Source organism: Mesoplodon mirus (assembly GCF_964341445.2).
Source record: "Mesoplodon mirus genome assembly, contig: SUPER_3_unloc_1, whole genome shotgun sequence".
NCBI lineage: Eukaryota > Metazoa > Chordata > Mammalia > Artiodactyla > Ziphiidae > Mesoplodon > Mesoplodon mirus.
The window spans coordinates 7175536-7201243 of NW_028295818.1; the positions used below are offsets into that span (position 1 = coordinate 7175536).

Genomic DNA, 25708 nt, shown 5'->3' on the forward strand with positions numbered 1-25708 from the left:
TAAATGAAACATAGTAATATCCACACCATGGAATATTATTCAGCCATAAAAAGACATCAAGTACTGATGCATGCTACAACATGGATGAACCTTGAAAACATGCTAAGTAATTGTATGATTCCATTTGTATGCAATGTCCAGTCTAGACAAATCTGTAGAGACAAAGTATATTAGTGGCTGCCTAGGGTTTGGAGAAATGGGGGAGTGAGTGACCTATAATAGATTCTTTTTCTTTTGGTGGGTGGATGAAAGTTCTAAAATTGATTGTGGTGGTAGATGCATAACACATTAAATTGTACACTTTAAATAATATGGAAAGTAAATTATATCTCAATGAAACTATTATTTAAAATTATGATTAATGTATTAAAAGAAGGGCAACATGTACAATTTAAGCAAAAATTATCTGTGAAATGCAACCAAAAGAAACTTCTAGAATTAAAAATGTTGAAATTAAGCACTCAGAAGATTGGTTGAACAGTACCTTAGTCAAACAAAAGAAAGGAATACAAATGTCAATTAAAAAATAACTACACAAAAATTTGGAGGGAAAATGATGGAAAACAGAGAAATAAGTACTTAAGACATATAGAGTATATGTGAAACACTGTGTCTAGCCAGCCCCAAGTCACACAGCCTAGGAAGGAGACACACAGCCTACCTGAATCACAAGGACTTCTCCAAAGTAAAAATGAGGTTCTGAGGCCAGAAGTGGAAGCAATGAATTACAAAGGAAAAGAACAATGGTAAACTGTAATGTAGATATACATCAGTAAATACATAGGTTCCCTGGGGTTGTGATCTGGTACAAACAATAAAAAGAAAAGAGCTAAGACTCATAGTAGAGGCTGCTAGATTCTGCTGAGGAAAATGTCCAGGGAGGGAAGAGTTGATTTATTTCATTATTTTTTTAGAGTCCACATATAAGTGACATCATGCACTATTTGTCTTTGTCTTATTTCACTTAGCATAGTGGCCTCCAGTTTTATCCATGTTGACTTAAATGATAGGATTTTCTTCTTTTTTAAGGTTGAATAATATTCTATTCTATATATATACCATATTTCCTTTCTCCATTAATCTACTATGGACACTTAGGTGGTTTCCATACCTTGGCTCTTGTGCATAATGCTACAATAAACATGGGAGTACAGATATCTCTTAAAATTATGATGATATTTCCTTTGGATATATACTCAGAAGTGGGAGTGAGGAAGAACTTATGACACAAATCGACCATATGTAAAAGATGTTGTAGGAATGAAAAAGTCTGAACACCTAGAAAGAGTGTGGAGTATCTGGAAAGGTCATTGTTCAAGGTCATACATAGTTTAAAGTTATGACATTTCAGTGAGCCTGTGTGCATGAAGGCTTGCTTATATTTGGGGATTTGAATACAGTGCAAAGAAGTGTTGCTAAATTTTCGATCAACATCAAAAAAAGGGTGGAAATGTTTTTTTCTTTGATTATGAAACTGCAGGAAAGGAAGCCTAGAACTCTAGGCCCACTAGAATTTTCCCTGATGATAGTGCTAATTTAGGAGAAGAAGAAGGATCCAAGACTATAGAACAATTCTGAAAGCAAAATAAAACTGCCGAGTCTTCACCCAGTGTATGAGATTAAGTTTTAATGGCATATGATGAAGTGGCCATGACACAGCCGGCAGAGCTCGTTGAGTTTTGGAAAATGGCTCTTGAAGCTACAGGAAATGGACAGTAGACATAGAAAAAGAACAAGGTAAATGCCAAAGAGTGGAAGGACAAAATTAATCAAGAGAAAAGTCAAAAATAGAGAAGAAAAGCAGTAAACGTGACAAAGAAAACCAAAAGCTTGCTCTTTACAAACACCAATAAAATAAGCCATATTTGGCAAATATGATAGAGATGGGACTAGCTATAAAACAGAGAGAATTTTTTTTTTAATTACAAAACAATACTATGGTAGCTTTATACCAACACATCTAAAAATCTGGACAAAATGGCTGATTATGATTAGTTATATGCAGCCATTATTTACTCCTGTTTTGAGTAGAGAATACAAGAAGCTTTATGAAAATAGAAAACATAATCAAAGATATACACCTTAGAAAGACATCAGTTATTTTCCAATATATATAAAAAATTAGAAGAGTCCTAATACGAAAATCAGATATGGGGCTTCCCTGGTGGCGCAGTGGTTGAGAGTCTGCCTGCCGATGCAGGGGACACAGATTCGTGCCCCGGACCGGGAAGATCCCACATGCCGCGGAGTGGCTGGGCCCGTGAGCCATGGCCGCTGAGCCTGCGCGTCCAGAGCCTCTGCTCTGCAACTGGAGAGGCCACAACAGTGAGAGGCCCGTGTACTGCAAAAAAAAAAAAAAGAAAGTGAGTGACAACTTAAATGATATATGGAATATTTTGCTGACTTACAAGAGCATGCATAATTAAATATGACCCAGTTGAAATGTTAATTTTATTTTAATGTGTATGTTGGGATGGAGTCTTCAAGGTGCCAGAAAACAAGCATTCATCCATGCTGTTTGGAACTGCAGCACACAGACACCTTCAGTTACCAGTTCTGTTCATGCCACAGAATCATCTTCAGAAAACATACTGTTTTTTATGGACCTGGTATATATCTTAATTAGTTTGAAGAATTCCCCAAATACCTGTTAATATGTAGTGCTCCAATTCCAATCTTGCCACGTCCTGTACCAGTGACACAGCACATAGGAGTTTCATTTCTCTTTCTTTCTCTGGGTTGTTCAGAACCCAATGAAAGAACAATGGAATGGCATCAAAGAGATCAGGGTTCTTGTCCCAGAGTTACCATATAATAAAAGTGTCCTCTTGGGAAAATTATAGTTATTCTAGGCCCCTTTCCTTTTCTTTACTTTGACAGAGCTGCACTAGATGACCCCAAGTAACATTGCACTCTTTGCAGTAGTAGCTTAGATGTTACTGGATTTCTGAAACAAATGAAGACAATGACACATGAAACTGTGCCACATCTCTGTAACTATGTTTTCTTAGAGTTGCCTCCATTTTACAGATGATAAGATGGCTGAGCACAGAAGTAGATGTCTTGACCAGAGGTTGCAGAGTAGATGGAACTGAACCACAAGTTTCCTTCTTTCCTGAAGCTCACTTAGCCAAAACATAGCCTTCTGAATATTAAGCTGTAAACCATATTATCAGTATGCTTTAAAAGAAGCGGTTCTTCTAGGATTTCCAATTAATAGCAGGAGGTTTTGAAATTCTTCAAAGATCATCTAATTTTGTGAGATTTACAGCTCAATTTTCCTGTCAAGCAAGTTGTATTAGTGCCAATCATCTGAGCTTCTGGATGCTTCTCTGAACTTCTTGAAGTTTTCCTCTTGCTCTCTGAAATTCATGCCAGATAAGCCTTTTTCTAGAGCGCATATACAGACTTGTGTATTTTTATACAGAAAAGCAATGCAGTGAGTCAGGACGGGGGTTAAGCCCTCATTCTCAGAGTGGTATTGAGCTCCTGGTGAAATATAATCATCATTTCCTCAGAATCGAAAAGCAGTTATCTCTAGTTTTTAATCCCATTAACTATTTATACATTTATGTATGATACATGTATTTATTGTACCTACTAGGTGTGTTCTCTTTGGGAAGTACAAAGCTCTTTGAGATATAGGTTGTTCATTTTTTCGTTTTCCCACAAATACTGTGACCTTTTGAGCAGGAAGGTCTATATTTTACTAACATCTAGAACCAGCAGTTAACACGGTGTCTAAGATGTAGTCAATAAATATGAAATACATAAATGAACACATTTTTAAGGAAGGAAATGAACAAATAGACATTTTTCATTTTCAGTCACAAAGCAACCAGAGACATAAAAATGATACAGACAACGAGTGCTACGGTCATTCAAATAAGGCATAGAATAGATACAACAAGGATCTCCTTATTGGCACAGGGAACTCTACTCAATATTTTGTAATAACTTATAAGGGAAAAGAATGTGAAAAAGGAATCACTGTGCTGTACACCTGAAAGTAACACAACATTGTAAATCAACTGTACTTAAATTAAAAAAACAAACAGACAGACAACAACAACAACAAAAAAACCTGAAAGAGGTCATAGAAGTTTTTATGAGATTCCATAAGAGAAGCCAAATGAGGACGGGCGAGATGGCTTTTGAATCAATTCAGAGGAGAGGTCACAGAGAAACTTGTCTTTGACCTGAACTTGAGTTTCCATTAAGATTGCAACACAGGGATATTACAGATGAAGGTAATCACATAAACTTACTACACTGAAACTTGCAGAGGTTATGAGTGTTGTTCAAGATCCCAAAGCAAGTGCATTGTGGAATCAGAATTTTAAGTGAGACCTAATGAACTAAAAACAAACAAACAAACAAACAAACCTTTTCTGTGATAACATGTTGCCTTTGAAGTCGTTATTTTGGTGGGTTGGTAGAAAGTGGTTCCCGTGTTTCTGGCAGCAATGACTAGTTCTGTCCCCTCCGCGGCCCCCCACCCCCAAGTTGATCCTCAAAGTTTCCTTTAGAATGGACTTGCTAAAATGCAGACATGCAAGTATTCATGACGCCTGTGTCCAATCATTTCTCCTGCCATTGCCTACTTCACTTCTGGATTATATGAACAATTCACTGTCTTCATTTATGCTTTTCCCTCCTCCAAGAATTCCTTTCTCCCTATGGGGCACCTGGGAAACCCACTTCATTTTTCAAACCTCAGTTTACATATTATGTCTTTTGTGCAGTCTTCTTTTTAGTGTTGTGATCACATGCTCCTTTTTGCTACCCTTGCACTTCTGCATGCCTGATTGTTGCACTCGCTACACTGTATTGTGATTGTGTTGTTTACATATATCTGTGTTCTCCTGGGCAACATTCCTTGGGGCCAGGGACTACCGTTTTTCATCTATTGATGTTGCCTTAGCATGTTACTTGTTGCGAAGTAGTTAGTTATAAAAATGAGATTTGTTTAAATTGAAAATTGTTATGTACATATTAGTTATTATCATTTACAGATATAACAGGAAAAATATTAATGCTGGTGCTGAAAGTTCACTTCTAGTAAATGATGGTGGTACTTGACTTCACTTATATTATTTTCCCCACTATTTTATATCTTTCTACCTGATATATCTTCTTTATTCCCATCTCTTTCTTTATTACTAAACCAAGAAAAACAGGGATGAGGGTAGGGCTAGGCCATACTTGGCTGGAATAGTAAAGAAATTGTGTGGGGCTTTGGTGAGAAAATCCTGAAGCATACAGGTCTGCATCTTCCATTTATTTTTATTTTTTTGCGGTACGCGGGCCTCTCACCATTGTGGCCTCTCCCGTTGTGGAGCACAGGCTCCGGAGGCGCAGGCTCAGCAGCCGTGGCTCACGGGCCCAGCCGCTCCACGGCATGTGGGATCTTCCCGGATTGGGGCACGAACCCATGTCCCCTGCATCAGCAGGTGGACTCTCAACCACTGCGCCACCAGGGAAGCCCCTGTTTGAACTTTTTTGATAAATTAGATTTGATAACACAGTTTCATAAAAACTTAGTTTGGACATTTCTGAACCTCTTTTTTTGTTTCCTTATGTAAGAAAGCTGCTTGTTTAGGGTTAATACTAATTCAATGGGGGTAAGATTTACACAGGACCAACCCTAACATTCATAGTGTGTGGCACAGGAAACAACTTTGAATGGTCATTTCAAGGAACAATATACTTAAGTGTATACAATGAGTAAAATGGATGAACTACACAAATTTATGAGTTGAAAACCATAGAATCATAGAATTTTCTCACTGTAAAGGCTCTTACTTTTCCAACTGCTTAACTTCAACCTCTGTTAAAGCACTTCAGTAACAGGGAGTTCTTGAGTTTAAAATGCAGTCGGTCCATTTTATAGTTGAAAGGTCCTACTTGTCAAAATATTCATCCTTTTATCAACCTAAACCTGTCTACTTGGTCTAAAATCTTCAGTGTGGGACAGTCTAAACCCTTTTTCATAGGACAACTCCTAAAATCGTTTAGAGCGACCACCTACTTCTCTCCTGGTCTTGCTTCATGTCATCTATTCCCAGTTCCTTCAATTACTTCTTATTTTAGATTCCAGACACTTTACTGAATTCATCACTTTCTTCAGTATAATAACTCATTTTCTGAATGTGATATTTTAAGCCTAAAAGGATTTGTTTACTGTTTTCTGTAAAGAATTAAAACATAAAGTGTCCAATCAACCAATAATTCTTCACCTAACATGATTCATATACACCAATTGATAAGGAAAATTTGAAAAGTCAAATTACTTCATTCTTAAAGAGTGATCATAGTATGTCCTTATTTAAAATGTACAGGAAATATGAACTTTCTTTCTGTGCATCTATAACAGTGCCCTCTTGCAGGGTACAGAGGATCCTCCATTGATGCTGCCTAATGATGTGTATGTGATATCCTGATATTTACTAAGAAGTTAGACATTCAGGAGGATTTTTTGTTCCCAGCAGACATACACATATGAATTTTTCTTCTCTATGTTTGTGTGTTTCTAACTTTTATTATTCATCTATTGGCACTTAAGTGCATTCACCAAACTGCATCATAAACATCAAAGTAGATTACTTCACTTTTCCTTTTATGAGATTATTATACTTTTCAACCAATATTTGAGCCCTTAATATGGGCAAATCATCCTAGCCTGTTAAGCACAGAGGTAAAGAGCATGGAGTTGAGAGGGCACACACCAAGATTTGAACAAATTACTTAATCTCTCTAAGTCTTCATTTTTGTATGTGAAAAATGAGAATAATTACAATGATTGAACTCATAAGGTGGATCGTAGAAAACATCTAGGTGCTACGTGCAAAGAGCTTGTTTGACTACCTGGCAAATATATCCATTCTTTATTAACATGATGGTGATGATGTTGATGGTGATGATGATGATGATGCAGCTACCAGCAGGTGTCCTTATTAGGTTGGTAAGGATGGTGAATAAGCCACAAGATCATGTCTGTGAACATTTGCATTCTAAGGCTACACTGCCTTTGCCTTCCCAACTCCGGCTCCACTCCTCATCTGTTTAAACATCTCCCAAGATAGCTCAGGTCTTCTCCTCTGTGAAGCTATTCTGAACTACTCCTCTAGAATGAACTTAAAATACATTGCTTGCACTTATATTAATTTATATCAAGTACAAACTTCTGCAGTGGAATCACTCATCCTCCGTCAACCTTATATGGACCTTTACCTCCAACCCTGATACCTAGCAAATCCTTCCACTACATTATAAATTATTAACCATAAGGTTTAGCATGTTCTCTCTTCCAAGGTATTTAGAACTTTAAAGGAGAAAGAAGCCTGCCCAAGTGGACAAAGCTAACACTTATCAAGCATGAGCTCCCAACATTTGCACCAGACAATTTCACATCATCTCATTATAAACTGACAATAATCTTTGTGAGGTTGGGGTCCTAACCTTCTTTTTACTGTGGATCCCTTTGACAATATGGAGTAGCCCATTTAAAGAGTCTTAAAACAACACTTTTAAATTCATAAAATATAATACATAGAATCTCAAAAGAAACTAGTTACTATGTTTTAAGTGCAGTCATTAGAATATTTTAAAAAACAAATTTGTGATATAGAAACGAATGGGTATTTAAACTCATTAAATAACGAGATACAACAGAGACTCTATTAACTACTATACTTAAAAATAGTGATGTTGGGGAGATGGGTTCACAACTCTGATACATGTGTACTGAAATTGAACAATTAAATAAATAGATGGTGGATGGTGGTAGCCACATTTCTCAATATTGAAGTATGAATTTACAGATAAACAAGAGGAGAAGGCTAAACTAATCTCAGCGTTAATGCATTATAGTTGCAGACATCAGTATACACTCAGCTCAATATAGATATAGATAGTTATATATAGAAATATTTACTGATATGTGTATATACATGGGTTAGTATACATATATATTTCTTTGTTCTCTCAGTTAAGAGAGCCTAATCAAATAATAGCCCATTAGCAACAGCACATCTAGAGCCCAGATCTTGGTTTCTATTACTACTCTCCAATAAAAGGAATCAGGGCTCCTCAGAGAAATGACTGATTCTAGGACTGGGGCAGGAAATACACAAAATGAGCCTGGAGCATCTTGTGGTACCAGAAAGTCAGGAAGTGTTAAACACACACACAAACATGCATGCTAAACACAGATACACAGACACACACAAACTCACACACCCCAAAGGGAGTATGTCAAAGGAGCACAGGCACCAAAAGCAAACGCTCCCAATGGCCAAAGCTAGAACAATTCAAACAACAAAATAAAGTAGTATTGGATTATAACCCAAAGGATAAAATAGATATCCATGAGTCTATACTGATATAAATAAATATCAATAATTGAATAAATTAATGTTTAGGGGAAAATAGACAAATCTGTGTGGAAGAATTCCAAATACTTTATGTACATACTCTGTCCTCAAGGAGGTGGATCATAACTCTCCACTCTTTGGGTTTGTGCTTCACATAGTGACTTCCTTCCAACAAGTGTAGTGTGGAAGGGGTGGAGGAGTAACTTTACAGTGGAGAAATCTGAGACACGGCCTCAGCCAGGTTATCAAGGTCAACATCAACAGGCAAATCACGTTGATAGCATGTACCCTTGATAAGATGTTATAAAAAAGGCACTTTATCTGGTTGTCCTCCCAATAAACCATAATCCCAGTTTTACCATGAGAAAAGCATTGGACAGTTTACATTAGTGAGGTATGCTACAAAACACTTGATCACTGCTCCTCAAAGCCGTCAAGGTTGGGGCTTCCCTGGTGGCACAGTGGTTGAGAGTCCGCCTGCCAATGCAGGGGACACGGGTTCGAGCCCTGGCCTGGGCAGATCCCACATGCCAGGGAGCAACTAAACCCGTGCGCCACAAGTACTGAGCCTGCGCTCTAGAGACCGTGAACCACAACTACTGAGCCCATGTGCTGCAACTACGGAGGCCCACGCGCCTACAGCCCGTGCTCCACAACGAGAGAGGCCACTGAAATGAGAGGCCTGCGCACTGCAACCAAGAGTAGCCCCCGTTTTCCGCAACTAGAGAAAGCCCACGCGCAGCAATGAACACCCAACACAGCCAAAAATAAATAAATTAAATAAATACATTTAAAAAAGAAACTGTCAAGGTTATCAAAAACAAGAAAAGCCTGAGAAACTACCACAGCCCAGAGGAGCCTAAGGGGGCTTGATAACTAAATGTAATGTGGTGTCCTGGATGGAAGCCTGAAATGGAATTAAGGACACTAGGCAAAAGCCAAGGAAATCTGAATAAAGTACAGACTCTGGTTAATATTATTGTATTAATATTGGCTCGTTAATTGTAAAAAAGGTACCACACTAGTGTACGGTGTCAATAATCGAGGAAATTGGGAATGAGATATATAAGAACTCTGTATTATCCCCTTAATTTTTCTGTATATCTAAAACCATTCTAAAATAGATATAGTCTATTAGATAAAACAAAAAAGGTAATGATGATTTGATTGTAACATCAGACTAGTGATACTTTGAGATAACTATAAAAACTGCCTTAGGAAATTGTCTGTGGTATCTGCTGGGGATATAGTCACAGGTACTCCTAATATTATTGTGGTTTGTTGTCTGCATTTAGATTTAAAGGACATGCTAAATACTAAATTGCAGCTAGAGGTTAGTGAAATTAAAGATGTAATATTCCCATCCAGATTCCACATACACTTTGATACATATTAAGAATCCCCTGCTCTTTGGTGAGGTCTAATTTTATGAAAGTGAAACTCAGAGAGATGAATTAGGTTGTTCCAGCTTTTAAAAAGCCCGCATTCTAGGGTCAAGAATTCTTACTGAGCCTTGTTGAAACTGTTTGCTACACTACCTCCTAATTTTGGAACTGCTAAACAGAGAGTTGGGAACTCTTCCTAGATTAAAAGTACTGCCTTGGCCTTGTGCAATTATACTGTTTAGGTTGCTGGACAAATCCAAGGATAAAACTGGCCTGGACCTAGTGATGGGCAATTCCAAAAGCAAGCTGAATGTGAGAAGTTCACTCACAGAGAACCCTAGTGTCAAAAAGCCTCTCTACTTGGGAATGGCTGAACACCGGGAAAATAAGCCCTGGTTCAGCTGTAAAGAGAGCACATCCTTGGCCTTTTTTCCCCCTTAAGTCCGGAAACTGATGATCTGGTCAGCTTAGGAGAGGGAGGGAGGGAAGGAGGGAGGGAGGAAAATGAGAGAGAGAGAGAAACCTGTTAATAGCTGGTGCCAATTTAAAGAGAGAAGGAAAGGGTTTATTATATACGTATATGCTAATATTATTCCTAAAGCCAATTCTGATAAATCCTTCGGGAAAGAAAGAGATGCAGCCACCTGTTAATGTGGCTTCAGCTTCTTTGTTTCCAAATGTTACAGCGGTCACCAGACCAGCCATTCCACTTGGGGCGGGGCCAGGGGGTTAGAGGGGGAACATCTGTCCACTAAGGACACTACTGAACAGCAACAAAATCTTGGGGCGACCCCTCTCTCTTTCCTCGAGTGCTTTCGCTAGCCGGTCCTACTTCCCCACTCCTTTGGGAGTTTCCTGTTCCATTACGTAGGCAAGAGGGCGAGAGGTCCCAGCTTTCCTAATTGTGAGTGGTTTGGCTGGGTGTGTACGTGCGAGTAACTGTGTGTGTGTGTGTGTGTGTGTGTGTGTGTGTTGAGGGAAAGTGGAGCTTGCTACAGGGGCTTAGAAAAACTAGTCGCCAATTTAAAATATTTTCGGAGTGTCTGAATGATATCTTCAAAGCTAATCCCACTCTCAAATTCAGCGAAATGAACAATACAGATAAGGAAGATGAAGAGGGTGGAAAACCCACACAGCGGAATGGAGCTGTCCATGCCGCGGGAGTGACAGGGGAGCGCTCAGAGGTAAGGCGCTCTGCAGAGAAAGTCACTCTGGCTCTTCTCTCTCGGTCCACCAGCCGGCGACGCTTCTTCTGTAAAAGCATTCCTAGAAAATAACCCTACAACCGGGAAGGGTAGCGATCTTTGAGTGCAGTTTCCAGGAGCCGGTCCCCGCAGCAGGGAGAGGCCCCTCTCCCCCCGCGGCTGGCGCGGAATGTGGCGATCCGGCCCGGCGCGGGGGATGACTTCCTGTGGCCGGAGCTCGGCGGCGGGAGCGGCGGGAGCAGCTGCTGCAGCTGGCAGGTGGGGTGCGGGCCGGCCGAACTGACCAAGCACAGACCCGGCGCGGCGGCACTGCGGCCCCGGGGCAGCCGGCGCGGGGACATGCGCTGATTCGATCCCTCCGGAGAAGGTAAGCAGCCCGGCTATTATTAGCCTCGGCCACACTGCGCGGTGCTTTCTGCTTGGTTAGTAATGGGGTTTGTAATACAGAGGGAAGAAGGGGAATATCCCTGCCACCTTCTGCAATGGGAAAAGGAGCAGCAACTGGAATTGAAATATTAATCAGCCAAGTGCTTGAGATGATTGGAGGAGCGGTGTTACTGGGCAAACAAAGAAGGCGGTCAGCCTCTGTAATCTTAAGATAATCAACCATTGCTGTGCCACACTCGCTTCGATATTGAAGAGGATTCAGAATGGAAAATAATTTGAGTTTCACTTTTACGTTGCTACCTTCAACCTTCGCTTGGTTAATTTCTGGTTTGCGAGCAGCAGGTTCTTGTCAGCAGCCTAGAGAAGTAATCGGAAATCTTCCCTCTCCTTTTGCCTTCCTCAGTCTTCTCCCTTTCCAGTTATTAGAATGGGTCTGCACATTTCAACGTCAAACACCCACTTCAATACTGAACCTTTAGGAAGAATCTCAAATTAGAGGAGAAACTTACCTCCTGGAGTTCAGCTTGGGTTGAGCAGCACTTGTCCCCACTTCTCCCTTCATTTACCATCTTCTCTTGTCAGTCATTTCATTGATTCCCCCACCCCCCACCCCGGGGATGCTGTGCTCATTAACAAGCCAGCTCTTGTCAGCTCCTGTCCACCACCTCTGTTCCGTGACTGATTTTTCAAGGACCCAGAAAGGACATTGCCTTATACCATGTTTGGACTATTATCTGTGTCCTTCCCCAAAATACATGGCATGAAAAATCCTTTAAACCCAGTACCAACATGGTTTCCGATAACTCCCTTCATTGTAGTCACTGCAGCTACCAGATGGGTTTTGAGGACAGCAGAATCTGTTGGGGTGTGAGAAAGAGGGCTATACCTACATATTTTGCTCCACGTGCATAAGAATAGGTGGAAGTAGAAATGCAAATGTCAGTCTGTCCCGTTTTTCTTGAAGCTTTTTTAGTCCAGCTAGGTTGTGAGACACCTAGCTGGGTAGGGTATGGGGCAAGTCCTCCTGCAAAAGCAAGCAGTGTGTTTGTCCTAGGATTCCCCCAATAACCTCAAAAGAGATTCCAGAGAGGCTTTTCCCACAGGCAGTCAGAAAGCCAGGGGAGGTGGGCAAGGTAAACCTCAGGTTATTTGGGCATCCTCAAGTTAGTCTCCCCTTTTGGGGGTTCTGACCTAGGATTTCCCCACAAACGCTTTGCTGCTGAGCTCAAGTGCCCATTCTTGTTGCTCACCTAGGGATGTACAATTGAATGATATTCTGTGAAATGGTGAAGATTGCTATGGTGGGGATTACAAATGTGCCACTTCACCAACAGAGAACAGTTGCAATAAGCCAGACTGTGTGGTGTCTGTGTGCCAATATTCCATTTAAAAAGAGATTTGTTATCTTTAAATCTGAAATTAAAGAGACAGTTTGACTCAAAAGGCCATGGGTTTTATTTTAACAAATTAAAATAGGAGACCAATGAAAAAGAGGTCCAGGGTTTATAGCTAACCTTCTTACCTTCTTTTTTTAAATATTGCTTTAGAACAAGATACTGGTTCTGAAAAATCATGTTACTTCTATTATATATCGTTATTGTTTTTCTGGTTACAAATTCTCTATTTATAGATACACTTTGGAAAGAGTTGAGTTGGTTTCTTTGTCTCTATCTTCAGTATATGAGGCAGAAGGAGTGGAGGGGGGTGGGCAAATCCCACTCCAAATGGCCCCCTCAGAGAACTGTTCCCCGGACCATGCAAACCTCTGGACCGATATTGTTTTGGCTGGTTGTTATTATTATCTTTAAATGTGGTTTGGGTTTGAAATAGTAAATTTTCAATATTCTAAAATTTTGACTCAGGCACACCAACTAGAAGAGAGAACAAAGAACAAGAATAGCAAAACTATTTTCCACCTTTCTTACCTAATTGTAAAATATTTAATTATATGAATAATTATTCTGAATAATAAGTGAAAAACATATTAAAATAATAATTCATTTTTTAGAAAGTAGCCCAAGGTTTATGAAATACAGGTTAGTGCAATTGATCTTAAGTACAGTAAAAATTTCTGTAATTTTGAAAGGTGTTTTTATGTTGAGTATTAGTACATGAAAATATGCTAATGATGGTTAGAAATTGAAATGTCTGTTACTTGGTTTCTGAAGAAACTGAGTTCTTTGGCAAGAAATGGGTCAGGATTAGGGGACTGGAGCTGCCAAAGCCGGCATCATACCTGCCAGTGATTGTATAGGTGAGATGAATGCATTAAGTTATGGATTAGGGTTGGAGAAGCCTTCTGGGGAAGAAAGAAAACAAGATAGAAAATAGAATTTGTTATTTTAGTGCAACTAAGATAATTAAATTTAAGGTATTTCTGAATTTGGACTTCGTTATATTTAAACAATTTCTGAGGAAAGTTTCTAAATTCAAAGCCCTAGGTAGAAATAGTTGTATGATTTCCTAACCGAAACTAATTTATGACTCTATTTCCTTTGTTAAAAACGTTTCCCAGAGAAAGGAAAAATTAATTGCCCCGTGTTAAGGAGGAGTAATACCAAATAGAAGGATGTATTCTATTAGTTGCTAAATGAACTGTAGGAACTTTTTTGTAGATATGACAAGATAGAATTGAAATCAATCTGCTTTCCAATCACGTAAAAAAAAAAAAACATGTAGTCTGGTGGGTGGTCAGTGTTATCAGTAATTTAAGACTTGAGTACCCACTTAGGATTCACAAAGTTGCCCTCTCTTTACAAAAGGCATTTTCTGGTGCTGCATTACTGCCATTAGCTACAATTGAAATAGACTTATCCTGAGATTTTGAAAAACAGAAAAAGAAATAGTAGGATTCATAAGGCTTTGCCTCCACTGAGAATGGGTAAAAAAGTGCTATTTTGAAAGTTATCAATGGCCTCTTAATTGCCAGATTTCTGCGCTGTTTCAACCTGCTCTTTATGCCTTTATTTTTAAGTTCTCTTCTAAGTTCTTTTTTAAAAATTTTACTGCTTAGTGTTTTATTCACTAAAATAGCATTTTTAATTGAAGTATAGTTGATGTGTAATATTATATAAGTTACAGGTGTAAAATATAGTGACTCACAATTCTTAAAGGTTATACTCCATTTATAGTTATAAAATATTGGCTATATTTTCTGTGCTATGCAGTATATCCTTATAGCTCATTTTATAATAATAGTTTGTACCTCCTAGTCTCCTATCCCTATACTGTTCTTTTTTTATAAATTAAATACTTGTGTTCAAAAGTATTATTAATAAGTAATACATAAAGAGATATCTCTTTATCTAGTTTCTCACTAATCCCCTTAAATTACCTCATGACCAGCCTAGAACAAGTGCTGTTTATTTCTAGTTTGTGCCTCATGATATCACGACTATATGTCTTCATTTGTTCCTTTCACTCACCCTGCTACACGTTGAAACCTTGCTCACAGCATACACTGCCTCTTCCATAAACCCTTCCCCATACCCACCTTCCTTCTCATTTCAGATGTGTTTCTCCCTTGTCTAAATGCCTGTGGCACTTTCTATTTTGGTCTATCCTTTAGTTTGAACATGATTTGCTGTTGTAAAATAACCCTAGGGAGCAGAGTCTTTGACTAACAACTTTTTATCACCTGAAACTCATAATACAGTGCCCAACTATGTATATGCAAAGTAGACGTTCAGCAATTTGATTTTAGTGAAGAAATTAGCTATTATTTTCCAGGGGTGTATATCCACCTACTCTAATATCCAAGTTAGGCTCTAAATAGTGTGTGCAGGTACATTTTAGTTTAAAATCCCTATATAATAATATAGTGAAAGTAAATTCAAACAGTTATATTCAACAAAAGTTATTGTGAGCTTACATGCCCTTAAGTGGATATTGGCTCATCCGTATCAAAAAGCATAGTAAGCATTACAAAAGAAAACTTTAAAGAAGACATTGTACCAGCTTTCAGTATGCTTTCATTCTACGGAAAACAAGTAAGCAGGGGAAGATGTCTTGCGTAAATAAGTACTAGTCTTAAAGCGCTCTGCTAGGTACTTTCATCTATGGTGTATAATTTCATCCTTCTACTATATGCTAATTTTACACTGAGACTCAGAGATCTTACCTAAATGGCAGAGATTCTTTCCACATTCACATGCTGTTCTTTGAAGTGTTAACGAGTGAAGGAAAACTATAAAAACATAATCAGAGTAGTTTAAAATGGTTTTGTGGTCAGGCTTTCCAGTGCTTTTTAAACTTTTGGGTCTTAACATCCCCTTTAATAATTCAATAAAGGCTATGCGTCCACTCCCCAAGTACATACACAAGACACACACATAGAATTTTGCCTGTAATTGCAGGTGTTCGCGGACCTAATAAAGCCCTCCTTTGCAAATGCTTTAAGGACATCTACGCTGGGCTCAGTTTTTCGTTTTGCTTGTTCTATGCTTAATATTTATTTTTGTACCTATTAAAATTAAACAAATTGTTATCTGTTATAGTTGAGATATAAACCTAAGCAGCTTCGTACTTTACAACTTTTCTTTTTGCATTTTTGTATTCTGTCCTTCTCTCTCACACAAACACACAAATTTATATAAATGATATCAAATAATACTTTCCTGTGAAGAGAATGCTTAGAATTTATTCTTAACGATGTTTCTATATATCACACATCAGTGTTAGCTATAGTCATCATGTTGTACATTATGTCCATAGTATGTATTTATCTTACAATTGGAAGCTTGTACCTTTGACCGTCTTCCTCCAATTTCCCCTCCCCTGACCCTCTGTCTCCTGTAACCACAGGTCTGATCTCTTTTTCTGATTGTTTTCTTTTTCTTTAGGTTCCACATATAAGTGAGATCATATAGTGTTTGCCTTTCTTTCTCTGACTTATTTAACTTAGCATAAAGCCTTCAAGGTCCATTTCTGTTGTCTCAAATGGTAGCATTTCTTTGTTTTCTTACAGATGAATAATATTTCAGTGTGTGTGTGTGTATATACATATAATACGTATATATCTATAAATATATAAAACAACCTCTTTACCCATTTGTCCATCAATGGGCACTTAGATTGTTTCCATGTCTTGGCTATTATAAATAATGCTGCTATGAACATGGGGGTGCAGATATCTTTTTGAGTTAGTGTTTTCATTTTCTTTGGATATATTCCCAGAAGTGGAGTTGCTAGATATATGTAGTTCTAGTCTTAATTTTTGAGGATCCTCCATACTGTTTTCCATACTGGCTTTACCAATCTACAATCCCACCAACAGCACAAGGCTTCCCTTTTCTCCACATCCTCATGAGCATTTGTTATCTCTTGACACTTTTGAGGATGACTGTTCTAACAGGTGTGAGGTAATATCTCAATGTGGTTTTAATGTGCATTTCCCTAATGACTAGTGGTATTGAGCATCTTTTCATGTACCTGTTGGCTTTTCGTGTGTCTTCTTTGGAGGAATGTCTATTCGGGTCCTTTGCTCATTTTTTTAATTGGGTAATTTTTTTTTTGCTATTGATTTGTATGAATTTTTAATTTATTTTGGATAGTAACCCTTATCAGATATATGGTTTACAAATATGTTTTTTGCATTCTATAGGTTGTCTTTTCAATCACTTTGTTGATTTGTTTTTGCTTTTGTTTGCTGTGCAGAAGCTTTTTAGTTTGATGTAGTTCCATTTGTTTATTTTTTATTTTGTCGTTTGTGTTTTCAGTGTCATATCCAAAAAGTCATTACCAAACCCATGTAATGAGCTTTATTCCTATGTTTTCTTCTGGCAGTTGCATAGTTTCAGGTCTTACATTTGAGTCTTTAATCCAATTCAAGTTAGTTTTGTGAGTGGTATAAGATATTGGTCCAATTTCATTCTTTTACATGTGAATATCCAATTATCCCAGGGTTCCCTTGTATGTAACTTCTCTCTTTTCTCTTGCTGGTCTTAAAATTCTTTCTTTGTTTTTGACTTTTGATGATTTAATTGCAATGTGTCTCAGAGTAGCCCTATTTGAGTTCAACCTATTTGGGCTTGTTTGGACTTCATGGATATGGATGTCCATTTCTCATCCTAGGTTTGGGAAGGTTTCATCCACTATTGCTTTAAATATACTTTTTTCCCCTTTCTCTCTCTCTTTTCTTCTTCTGGGATTCCCATACATGAACATTGTTTACTTTATTGTGTCCCATAATTTCCATAGGCTTTCTTCACTCTTTTTATTCTTTTCCTTTTTGTTCCTTTCACTGGGTAATTTCTAAAGTCCTGTCCTCCAGTTTGCTGATTCTTTCTTCTGCATGGTCGAATCTACCTTTGAAACTTTCTATTGAATTCTTCAGTTCAGTTATTGTATTTTTAAAATCTAGTGTTCCTGTTTCTTTGATGTTGCTACTTCCTTGTCAAACTTCTTGTCTTGTTCAAGCATTGTTTTCCTAATTTCACTTAGCTGTCTGTGTTTTCTTGTAGTTCACTAAACTTCCTTAGGAGGATTATTCTGAATTCTTTGACAGTTCATAGATATTCTTTTTTTTTTTTTTGTGGTGTGTGGGCCTCTCACTGTTGTGGCCTCTCCCGTTGTGGAGCACAGGCTCCGGACGTGCAGGCTCAGCAGCCATGGCTCATGGGCCCAGCCTGCTCTGTGGCATGTGGGATCCTCCTGGACCGGGGCACGAACCCGCATCCCCTGCATCGGCAGGCGGACTCTCAACCACTGCGCCACCAGGGAAGCCCAGATCTTCATTTTTTTAAGGTCAGTTATTGGAGTTTTATTACTTTCCTTTGGTGGTGTCCTATTTGCCTAATTTTTGTGATCCTTGATTCCTTACATTGGTATCTGCATATCTGAATAATTGGGCTCATCCTCCAGACTTAACTGGGTATTATATTCAGTAGTAGTAGTACATGGGGCTATGAATTAGTTTCCTGGCAGAGAATCAGAGCTTGTATAGGACCTGGCTCTGGACAGGACCCAGAGCCTGTAGAGTTCATTGTTTGGGAACCCAAATCAGGCCAGAGTGTGCACTTAATTCCCTGGTCAGGTGAGGGCACTGGTTTTGCCCTGCAGAAGGGGGAGGCCACAGGCTGTGCTGTCTGTTCAAGTGCCACTGTATCTAGGGCTGTTTAATGGGCTGTACAGCTTCCCATGTTCTCTGGTTAGGTTCCCCAGTTGGACGTGCTGAAGGCTGTATTCAGCGATGAGTAGGGCTATGAATTAGATTTCCTGCCTGGGTGCAGCAGGAGAAGCAACTCTAAAGCCAGTAAAGCTCTTTGTTGTCTTAACTCAAGCTGATCCACACTCCACGTTCTGTGGCTGAACAAGGCCACTGGCTTTGCTTTGCAGACTATCAGCTCTGTCTACCCTTCTTTAGGCTTGAGCACTACTGGGCCACACAATTTCTAGGAGTTGTCACCAATCCTTCTAGTTAGATGGGCCAGGAAGACACTCTCCACAGCAGATGGGATGGGGCTAGTCCCAGTTCCTTTGCCTGGGTGGGATGAGGAGGGACCACTCCAGGCAACTCTTAATTTCTCAAACAGGCTCCCCAGTTGGGAGGAGCTGGGAGCTCCTCTCAGCCTTGGATATGAATTAATCTCCCTGCCTGTGCATGGTACAGGATCCCTCCACACCTGATACTGGCTCTGCTTTTTACCAGAGCCAGTGATGAGCTCTGGCTGCCTGTCTCTTGGCTGGAGCACGACTGGGCCAAATGGCTTCCAGGATTTATTGCCAGCGCTTTTGGTCATATGGCCAGAAGACACTCTCCACAGTGGGTGGGCTGTGACTCTGCTCTTTCCCTGGGTATGGGCAAACCAGGTTCAAGGGCCAGATGCGTATCAGGTGGATCTGTACCCTGCTGAGTTCCCCGGTTGTAGTGTCCCACCAACCTGGCTCTGTAGATAAGCAAAGGTGCCAGTTGTGATCACTACTTGGGCACTGCAGGTATGAATTCCATCGGTCGCAATCCATGTGCTGGCTGTTGCATGCCCCTACCCCCTTCATCACAGTCCAACTTTTAGTGGTCAAACCCTGCAGATTCCCCTGCAATCCCAGTGGAGCAGGTTAGAGTAGTGGCTCCCACAAAGCAACCCCAATGCTAGTGGTGGTGCTTGCTGTCCCCCAGTTCTCTTCTCCTACTGGAGGAACCAGAGGTTCAGGGGAGACCTAACCCATGGTGCCCCACTGGCTTGGGGGAGGGGCAGTGTGGTCAACGTGTAGCTCCTTTTCTCACCCTTCTAATGCAGTCTGTCTTGGTCTCTGTGGTGCACGGGGGTGCTTCAGCCTCACCTCCATGTTCTAGGATTCTCTCAAATAGTGTCCTGTTTCCAAATAATTGTTAGGTGTTCCTCCTGTGGGGGACGTGGAGCCAGGAATGACCTTGGTGATGTCACCCCACTCTGGGCTTACTTTGACAATATGTGTGTCCTTTATAGCCCAGACATTTCTGGTACTTGAAATGAGGTTCTCCTTTTATTGTTCTCCCTGCTTTAGGACCTAAACTGGGAGCTCTTCATTAGCACTGGCACAAAGGCTGCTGAGATGACTAGGAAGCAAGTGCCAAGGAGGATAGTGAATCAAAGAACCTTGATTCATGGAAAAGGAATCCCAGAAGGAGCTCTAAACGTTACACATTCCAAAGGATTTATTCAGAGTTTCCCAATCAAAATCATTTTTACAAAAAAGAAACAGTTCTCAGACTTCGAGTAGTATACTGCCAAGTATGTGGAAGAACATTGCCAGCAGTTGAGTGGTGTGGTCTGCTTTGAAATATATTCAGTTTGCTTAGGATGGACATATGTCTACTTCAAAGTTACTATTTCTTTCTAGTAATGCTGTCTACAGTACTATATTTGCTTTTGGCAAGTTAAGAAAACAATGACATCCCTCCCAGGTTCTAAAACAATTACCATCATAAAAATACATTAAACTTTTTAGCTGATACTTAAGGAAACCAGTACTAGCTAGCATTCCTACTGATGCTAGTATTCAAAGAGAGGCATGACAAAACCATTAATCTAGAAAACACCAGGTTGGAAAGATGGAGAGAAAGAACTCAAGAGGACTACTTAAGCTGTTGCTTTCTTTACATGTCCCCAAATATGATAATAACCATATAAGCTCCTAAAATAAGTGCAATTTTATGCAAACTTCATAGTATGCCTAGTATGAGGTAAATTTGTACTTTATTTTATAGTATATTTTTATTTTTTATTTTGGTAAAATGTCCCATAATGTAAAATTTACCATTTTAACCATTTTTAAGTGTATCATTTATTGGTATTAAGTACATTCACAATGTTGAGCAACCATTACCATTATCCATTTTAAGACCTTTCTTGTTATCCCAAACAGAAACTGTACTCACTAAACAATAACCCCTTATTTCTCCCCTCCCCTTAGCCTCTGGTTAACTCTATTCTATTTTCTGGGTTTATAATTTGCCTATTCTAACTACCTCATATAAGTGGAATCATATAATAGTTGTCCTTTTGTGTCTGGCTTCTTTCACTTAACATAATGTTTTCAAAGTTTATCCATGTTATAGCATGTAGCAGCATTTCATTCCTTTTTAAAGCCATACAATGTATAGTGATTTTTAGTTGCAAAACACTTTTAGTACATTGTGTTTCTATTATATTAATGATATCTAGCATATATCACTACCATATTACCTTTAGTAGATGCCCAGTAATGTGTACTATGAGTGAGCCATAATTTCATTCAGTCAAAACCCATTGATAAACATTTATTAAGTTCCAAACAGTTTTATGATTTCAATAAATGTGGTAATGGACATAGAGGTTCATGTCTTTATGTCCTGGAGCTTTTACTTTTGAGGGAAGAATTCTTGGAGTGGCATGGAATGGTATTGTTGGATCAGAGATTATGCAGAAACATTTATCATTTGAATACATACATTGACTATAAAAACCATCAACTTCTTCAACAGATAATATTCCTGTATTTTATGTAACCATTTATGACTATCTTAAAAATGAATGCAAGTAATGTAAGGGAATCCACTTAATGTGATTTGAGCAAGGAAACATTCTCACTTTTTTCATTTCTAGTTCATGGAAGAAAATTCCTATACACAAGTATTGAAATATTTCAAGTCTCTGGATCACACATTTCATCATTTCAAAAATATTGCAGAGTACATCACGGATGTCAGTCAAGTCTTGTAACAACAGTGTAGAAAACTAGTAACATTTATAGCTAGTTTGTTTTTAAGCTTCAGCAATGGATCAATTCTATCCAGCCTAATCTGTAATTTTAATTAGATTAATTTTTAAAATAAAAAAGATTAATTTTTAATTTAAAAGTATTTTTAGTTCATATTTATGTACCTGCATTATGGTAAATCTTTTATTTTGTTGTTTTTTTTTCTTAGTTTCTCTTCAGAGTATCTTTTAAAATTTATTTTTAAACAGAATAATTAAAGCCCAAAGATGAGAATGTCTCATTTAAGATAAACTAAAGGACGTTGGAATAGCTGAAGTATGAACACAATTGGCACAACTTTTCACTACCCTCCTTAGAAGAAGACTGTTTTGATTTGCATGGTCCAAGAAAGGAGAAACAGATAACTTGCTGGGGATTGCATCCTGCTTTACTTAAATTAGACATTAACAGGCTAAAAGGGCAAGGATGAAACAACATGTTTATAACATATTTTTGAAAAGCTACTTAAAGGTGAAGGGTGGCAAGAACACAGACAGACACACCCTAGACATTTCACTACAATATTTTAAGGTATGCCTTTTCTTTGGTTGATAGGGATGGAGGGACCTATTAATAAACATTTCTCCTATTTACTTTTGTCTTTATTGCTGTCTAATCAAACCCTCATTAAAAAACAGACATAAAACAAATAAGCATTCTGACTTTTGCCTGAATAAGCAACAACAAGCTCACATCTTAAACAATGGACTGCAGTGGCGATGAGACTGAGGATCCTTGGTCATTGCAACAGTAGCAGCAACACAACCTGCTTTGTTCCTTCTGTTGTATACTGCAGAATCTGAGTAAATAGAGAGAAGTCAGTGATACCTTTAGTGCCATTTCTTACACTCCTCTCCATGATCTTTCACACTCAGGTTTTCTGGTCATCTCAATGTAGTGAAAAACCACCAGGATGTTAATACCCTCTATCCATTCACAAAACTTAATGCTTCTGAGACTTGCAGAAATAATGTTGAATCTGAATTGGTGGTACCCAATAGAGTCACTAAGAATAATCCGTCAGACTCACCAAATCCAAATTCAGATTTAAAGGCCATCAAATTTTAAAGATAATGAAGATTTTAAGATTTCCATATTTATTATATATGGTCATATGTAAAAATTTAGAAAAGTAAAATTACATGTATAGGTTTTTAATTATAAGCTATATTCACTGGAGAATTAATGCATTTTTAAAAGGATTCATTCTGAAAAGATTACATTAGCACTTTTTTTAAACCACTACCCTCAAAAATAAATTGTGACAAATCATTGTTCACCCAAGTTTATGTCTCATCTCAAGGAAGTGAGTTGTTCTTGGGGAAATTGCTTTCATCTAATTTGTGCTTTCCTGCAGTGGATCAAGCTGAAATGAAATGGGGCTGACATTCTTAACTATTATTACGTGCCCACATTTACCGGAATTACCTAATGATCAGTACCGAAGAGTTTTATAATAAATAAATATGTATGTACTGAGAGTCTCCACTGATAAAAGTTAGTTGAGACATGGCTGGTGATCCCATAGAAGAGATATCTAGCTTATATTTCTTACATCATCTCCATAGGAGAAAGCAATCCAGGATTGCAAAGCAAGGCATGAGACAGTAGCATCTGGTGTATTTTATAAATGTTTAGATTTCTAGGGAGCTCATTGGTATTACATATTGTGGTAAGCACTCAAATGTAAACTGTTACTTTAAAATAGTAAAATATCAAGACCGTACAAATTCCTGCAACTTAAATGGTCAGTTTGGTATTTGGCTTTATGATAGGCATCTGCAAGATATTTATTAAACAACCAAATGAACCAATACCATTTAATTTTGAAAACTGCCTTCCTAATACAAAAGAATTGGTATTCTACACAAGTTCCTTGTGATTATTTTTGTAGGTGTGGTGGGAATGAATTATGGATGGCACTACCCTTTCTCCTGTTTCTTTTTTTTTTTTTAATTTAAGTAATTTATTTATTTATTTATTTATGGTTGCGTTGGGTCTTCGCCTCTGTGCGAGGGCTTTCTCTAGTTGCGGCGAGCGGGGGCCACTCCTCATCGTGGTGCGCAGGCCTCTCACCGTCGCGGCCTCTCCCGTTGCGGAGCACAAGCTCCAGACGCGCAGGCTCAGCAGCCGTGGCTCACGGGCCCAGCTGCTCCACAGCACGTGGGATCCTCCCAGACCAGGGCTCGAACCCGTGTCCCCTGCTTTGGCAGGCAGACTCTCAACCACTGCCCCACCAGGGAAGCCCTCTCCTGTTTCTTGTCTGAGGTTTTCGTTAGGTGGAAATTAGAGATGATGGACCTTAAAGTTTGAGCAGTTCAAGACACTCAACCAGTAAGTCAAAAAGAGAAAGACAAATACCGTATGCTAACACATATACATGGAATCTAAGAAAAAAAAAGGTCATGAAGAACCTAGGGGTAAGATGGGAATAAAGACACAGACCTACTAGAGAATGGACTTGAGGATATGGGGAGGGGGAAGGGTAAGCTGTGACAAAGTGAGAGAGTGGCATGGACATATATACACTACCAAATGTAAAATAGATAGCTAGTGGGAAGCAGCCACATAGCACAGGGAGATCAGCTCGGTGCTTTGTGACCACCTAGAGGGGTGGGAAAAGGAGGGTGGGAAGGAGGGAGACGCAAGAGGGAAGAGATATGGGAACATATGTATATGTATAACTGATTGACTTTGTTATAAAGCAGAAACTAACACACCATTGTAAAGCAATTGTATTCCAATAAAGATGAAAAAACAAAAAACAGTGAGTAGAATTCAAATAAGTAATAGTAGATATAAAAATAATAAAAAAGAAATTTTGGCAAAAAAAAAAAGTCACTCAACCAAGCACAATCCATTTACCCAGGACAAGAAAACATATGACATTACTCTTCTTTTTTCAACCACCATGGATTCGAACTTCTAGAAAACTGAAAATGCAAGATACAGGGTTTATTTATTTTTTTAAGTAATTTATTTAATTCTGGCAGCGTTGGTTCTTTGTTGCCGTGCCTGGGCTTTGTCTAGTTGCGGGGAGTGGGGACTACTCTTCGTTGTGGCGCGTGGGCCTCTCATTTTGGTGGCTTCTCTTGTTGCAGAGCACGGGCTCTAGGGCACGTCGGGTTCAGTAGTTGCAGCGCATGGGCTCAGTAGTTGTGGCTCGTGGGCTCTAGAGCGCAGGCTCAGTAGTTGTGGCGCACGGGCTTAGTTGCTTTGCGGCATGTGGGATCTTCCCAGACCAGGGTTCGAACCCATGTCTCCTGCATTGGCAGGCGGATTCTTAACTGCTGCACCAGGGAAGCCCAAGATACACATTTTAATAAGAAAATATTAGTCAACAGTTCTCTTATCTCTGTGTCTTTTTCTATCTCATTGATTGTGAAGAATACAATCGTAGAGAAAGCAAAATCTACATCAGTTGAAAATTTTTTCCACCTGCATGCATGTTATAGTGGATGTGTAACATCTTCACAGGGTTTGTGAAATCACTATTTCACCACAGAAATTAAATATGACACTAAAATGATCTGACACTAATTAGTCCATTGAATAAGGGGAGGAGGATCGGCATCTTGGTCATCGTTTAGAAGAAAAAAAAATCATTAACCTGTTAGGCAAAATACTTGTCTTTAAATTATCCCTTAATAAATATAATAGAAAATGAAATAAAATGGCAGTACAGTGTTATGAAAGGAAAGCAATTGGGTGATCTCAAAGTGAGTGAGTATAAAAATCAATATTTTTTGTTTAGTTTGTTAATAATTTTATTCTTAGAGCTCTCAGGCAGCTAGCTTTTGGTCATTTTTAAGATCAATCAAAAAGTTCTAAACATTATTTTTAAGGTATGCAGATCACTAGGCCCTCCTCTCCTCCTTTCTCTCTTTCTTTTAATTTTTTAATTTATTTTGGGGAGTTTTGGCTACCATTTATGTTCTAATCATGTTTTTCAGGAAGTGAATTTGAACTTTGAACCTCACCTAGTTTGAATCCTACCTCTATTGTTTTCTATCTCTATGACTTAGGGTAAGTTACTTAACCACTGTGAATTGTTTCTGGATATTTAAAACAGGAAAATCACAGGGTTGTTGCGAAGATTAAAGAAGATAACATAAAAGGGAACTTACTGCAGTGTTTG

At 38.8% G+C, this 25708-nt stretch overlaps 1 pseudogene across 1 annotated transcript in view; it reads right to left on the reverse strand.

Annotated features, from left to right (window-relative positions):
- LOC309801623 (ferritin light chain-like) overlaps positions 1-11306 on the reverse strand; it is a 43023-nt pseudogene extending 31717 nt beyond the window's left edge. Inside the window, exon 1 of the transcript in view lies at positions 11044-11306. The product of the transcript in view is annotated as a ferritin light chain-like (transcript). The remainder of the gene's footprint in view (positions 1-11043) is intronic.
- Between the last annotated feature and the right edge of the window lie 14402 nt (positions 11307-25708).